The following is a 5515-nucleotide window of genomic DNA, read 5'->3' as shown; positions in this document are numbered from 1 at the left end:
TGCTTTCCAAGGTGACTTGCATGAATCTGCATTCCCACCAACAGTGCACAACGATTCCTTTTTCTCCACATCCTCACCAGCACTTGCTTTTTTGTTGATTTATTGATGATGGCCATTCTGATAGGTGTGAAGTGATACTTCATTGTGGTTTTAATTTGCATTTCTCTGGTGACTAGCGACATTGAGCATCTTTTCATGTATCTATTGGCCATCTGTATGTCCTCTTTGGAGAGGTGTCTATTCAGGTTTTCTGCCCATTTTTAAATTGGATTATTTGGGGGTTTTTTGGTGTTGAGTTGTATGAGGTGTTTCTAAATTTTACATCTTTATTGTATGTATCATTGGCAAATACGTTCTTCCATTCAGTAGGTTGCCTTTTAAAAAATTTTTTTTTAAAGATTTTATTTATTCATTTTTAAAGAGGGAAGGGAGGGAGAAAGAGAGAGAGAGAGAGAAACATCATTGTGGGGTTGCTGGGGGCTGTGGCCTGCAACCCAGGCACGTGCCCTGACTGGAAATCAAACCTGCAACACTTTGGTTCGCAGCCTGCGCTCAATCCACTGAGCTAGGCCAGCCAGGGTTGCCTTTTTGTTTTGTTGCTGGTTTCCTTTGCTGTACAAACACTTTTTAGTTTGATATAGTCCCATTTGCTTATTTTTTTTTTGTTTCCCTTGCCAGAGGAGATAAATGTCCAAAAAAATATTGCTAAGAGAAATGTCAGAGGTTTTACTACTTATGCATTCTTCTAGTTTTCTGGTTTCATGTCTTAGATTTGTCTTTAATCCATTTTGAGTTTATTCTTGCATATGGTATAAGAAGGTGGTGTAGTTTAATTTTTTGACATGTATCTGTCCAATTTTCCCAACACCATTTATTGAATAAAATCTCTTTACCCCATTGTATGTTATATATTAATTGATTATATAGGCATGGGTTTATTTCTGGGCTGTCTGTTCTGTTCCATTGATCTGTGTATAGCATATAGCACAATTTCTTTATCTATTTATCTGTTGATGAACACTCAGATTGTTTCTATGTCCTGGCTATTGTAAATAACACCGCAATAAACATGTGGGTGCAGATATCTCTTTGGGACGGTGATTTTGTTTTGTTTGGCTATATACCCAGAGTAGGATTGCCAAGTCATGTGACAGTTCTATTTTTAATTTTTTGAGGAACCTTCATACTATTTTTCATAATGGCTGTATCAATTTACATGCCACTGATAGTGCACAAGGGTTCCCTTTTTTTTCACATCCTTGCTAGCATTTGTTATTTCTTGTCCTTTTTATTATAACCATTCTTACAGGTGTGAGGTGATACTGTGTTGTGAGCATTTCTCTAGTTATTAGTGGTGGCCAACAGTATGGTGATAAGGGAAAAAATGATTTATGACAAAGAAAAATAACTTGCAATTTGTAATACCCAACTAATTCCAAAGGTAGTTCATTGTTTGCTGGACAGAGTGATAGATATGAAGATGCAAAGTTAAAAGAGTTTACTAAGCTGTTTTGCATTCGAAGAAATGGTTTTTGGAGGAGGCAGAGGAGGAGGGCAGGGCTGAAGGACAATGCAGTGAGATCCAGAACCAAGGAAGACTTAGAGCCTCTGTGTGGACACAATTAAAGGGTGAAGAGATAACTGAGGGGGGCTTTCCAGGGATCCCTGGGATGTTTAACAGGAGTTGCTATTAAAGTGTGCCATGTAGTGCTTGATACAACCCTTTCATGCACTGCTCCATGAAAGCTACAATAAACCTGTGTTTCTCCTTAATGTCTTAGGAGAGCTGAATTTTTCCTTGTTCAAAGTGTGGACTTGCTGAGCCCTACTTCATGGTGTCTGTGAACTTAGGACAGGGCTGGGAGGCTCAGGTATATCTGGGTCACATTGCTAATATATATCAGCACCCTCAGCTGAAGATACACATTGTTTTTAAAAAGCAGAGTAAAGAAATAAACACCTGGAAATCATCGCCATTGGGCCCAGAACAATACAGCTTAGCTCTGAAGGATGAAAGTAGAGATACATCTGGGAAAGGTACACAAAATTCAGATTTTGGCTTAAACCAGAACATTCTTATGTACCTCACAAAACTGTTACAGAGCTTCCACTCGAAATATTTCCAATCTGAACAATGTCACTTGTTCAGACCATTTATCCAATGCTGCAAATTTTGTGTGAAAAGTTAGAGTGTAACAGCATTCAGAAAATCCAAAGGCAGAGATTGCAATTTACTGAGAACTTGTTCCATGCCCAGATAATCAACAGCAGCAGCCTTCTGAGCTCATCTGTGAGGTAATGGAGTAATGGGTCAGATTTTCAGAGCTTCCGGCAGAGCTTGTGGCCACATTAAGCTCCATAGCTCTACTTCCCCACAATTTTCTTTTTTTCACAGTGGGAGAAGACCTATTAGGAAGCAAAAAGTAGCTTTTAAGAAAAAGGTCACAGAGAAACACACACCTTAAAAAACTAGTAAGAGTGGAAATTGGATATAGAGAAAGATGACAGAGTCCAGGAGAGACTCCAGGAAGCTTTTAACGTTTGAGAGCAGTGCACAGTGTAATGCTTGGAAATAATGGTTGCTCAAATGAATAAAACTGCAGGAATTTGTTGTGGGAGCTTAATTGCTTCAAGCCATTGGTGCTATTTTCAGAAGAGCTACCATTTTAATTGGAAAATTGATTTCTCCAGGATGACTAACAAGTACAAATGAGTGTATGGTGCTCTGCTGCACAGATAACATAAAGATATCCCTGATGGGATGCAGTGAGCCATCACATAAGCCAGCTCTAAGAACTGAGCATTGTAATGTAGAGGAAAGCATAAGATTTAGAATCAATGGCCAAGATGGAAATCCAAGCTCTAATACTTGCTGCTTGTCAAGTAGTGTGTCACTCAGTTCTTCTGAGCCTCAATATTTTTTCTATAAAATAGTATATGATATGTCACATGATTATTATAAGGCTCAATGGATAAAAAATGTGGATAGAGGCACTCAAATTTTTTTTCTTAATTACAAAAGCAGTACACATTTAAAACAAGAAACTTGGAGAGCAACAAAAGATGGAGGAAAACATCAAAGAAGTGTTCATAATTTTACCAACCAAGGACAACAGATAGTATTTTAATGTCTTCAATGTTCTTATATGTACACACACACACACACACACACACAGAGCATACACTTTCTTTAAACAAAAATAGCATTTTAACTATGCATACATTTTGTGGCTTGACTTTCCACTTAGCAATATATTGCAAAATATTTCCCATGTCAAATAATCTCCTACTACATGTTTAGAAAAACATTTTTAGAACTGTAAAGGAACATTCAAATATTAGTAGTTACTATTAAAACTTGAACATGTGAATATATTCATCTCTTTCTCAATATACACAAAACCCCAAGCACCCAAAAAGTCATTCTGCCCAAAGTCATTGCCAATGACATTCTCTTGGCAGTTGTCTAAATAAAACTATGACAAATAGAATCATTTTTGTCTATCTTCTTGTTTCTTTTTTGGTATTTTCTTTCTAATAATCAGAAAGACAAAAGTTACCAAATGAGAGTATATGCCAGCATTTTTTTTACTTTAAATATTGATACCTTTGATTTATTCTCTTCAAATTTGCTTTGGCAATAATGCATGGACTCTGTTGAGACCTGCTGCATGTGTGCCATGGTGTTTTCCATTAAATTTAAAAATATTCAGAAACCTGGGCACATTGCCTCTTAGTTTTCTATGTCCATGCATTATGTTAAGTTAAATAAGCCAGGTGATGAAAGACAAATATCATATGATCTCACCTATAAGTGGAACCTAATCAACAAAACAAACAAGCAAAATATAACCAGAGACATTGAAATTAAGAACAAATTGACAGTAACCAGAGGGGAAGTGGGAGGGGATAATGAGGGGAAAAGGGGGAAGGGTTTTCAAGAACATGTACAAAGGACACATGGACGAAACTGAAGGGGGTTTAGGATCAAGGGTGGGAAGTGGGGATGGCAGGGGTGGGAGGGAGTGGTGGGGGGAAAATAGAAACAACTGTACTTGACAACAATAAAAAGTGTGAAAAAAATCAACAAACAATTGTTGGAAAGAATGTGGAGAAAAGGGAAACCTAGTGCACTGTTGGTAGGAATGCAGACTGGTGCAGCCACTGTGGAAAACAGTATAGAATTTCCTCAGAAAACTAAAAATCGAACTGCCGTTTGACCTGGCAATTCCACTGCAGGGTATAATCCATACCCTGAAACACCATTCCAAAAGAACCTATGCACACACAAAAAAAGATGACTTGGCATGTTAATTTGTTGTAGTGATATTTTGCCAGTTTTCCTTTACCTCATGTGACCTGGATTGAGATTTAGGAGATGTGGATCCTTGTTCTGAGTCTTCCTATTCATGCATATGGACAAGCCCACCCTTTTCTCAACCTTGGTTTTCCCATCTGTAAAATGTCATGAGTAGAACAAGTAATCTCTAAATGTCTAAGATTTTCAGGCCACATCTGGAGAGCTAGATGAGCATTCTGATGGCACACTAAAGAAAATATAGATAGATATGCCTTGGAACAGCTCTAGCCTGCTACTGAAATATTAAAATATTCTGTATCACTTATTATGAACATTCCTGCTTGAGCTTCCAAGTATCCTCTTTCTTTAGTCCCTCCCCATTTAACTTCCATGGCCTTTTCTCCTAGACCCCAGACTGCCCAAATTTTAGCAGCTAAGCAGTCTCCAGCTGACATCCACTCTCATTGGCTGGTGCCGATTCTATCCAGTTTTAAAATATTTGGAATATCACTCCTGGATATAAGGAGCTCCTTTGCATCCCCATGCATGCCAGCTGATGGCAGAAGCTAAATCATTATCCCTGTGACTAAATCGTCTGGAGGCTATGTTTAAAACTGGCTGTTTTACATGTAGAAAGTCGAAACCTTAACTGAACTTTGTGAGCTGTAGCAGTATAGGTGTAATTTAAATTTGATACATTTATTTTTCTAAGTGTGTCCAGTTATTTTTAATGTTTTAAAAAGTAAAGTGAACTTTTTAAAAGTTTAGTTCTAAACATCACTATAGCAGGACGTATGAATATACTTGTTTTCTTAAACATCTTTATTGAGGTATGTCACATACCATAACACTCACTTATGTAAAATGTACAATTCAGTGGTTTTTAGTATATTCACAGAGTTGCACAACAGTCATTCCAAGAATATCTTTATCTCCACCAAAAGCCCAGATCCATTAGCTGTCACTCCCCGGACCCTATCACCTCAGCCAGTGGAAACCACTGATCTCCTTTTAGTGTCTATGAGCTTGCCTATTCTGGAAACTTCTTATAAATGGAATCATACAGTATGTGGTTTTGTATGAGTGGCTTCTTTCACTTAACATATTATTTTCAAGGGTATGTGTGTATTCTTGATGTTTCAATGAAATTGAAACCAGAAAAAATTCTGGGCAAAAGTTTGAAGACACAGTAACATTTGGATTTGTTATCCTCTG

This window comes from Phyllostomus hastatus, unplaced genomic scaffold (genome assembly GCF_019186645.2).
Source record: "Phyllostomus hastatus isolate PE091 unplaced genomic scaffold, TTU_PhHast_1.1 phas_scaffold_78, whole genome shotgun sequence".
Lineage (NCBI taxonomy): Eukaryota > Metazoa > Chordata > Mammalia > Chiroptera > Phyllostomidae > Phyllostomus > Phyllostomus hastatus.
The sequence above is the reverse complement of the archived record's forward strand: the minus strand, read 5'-3'. Positions refer to the sequence as shown.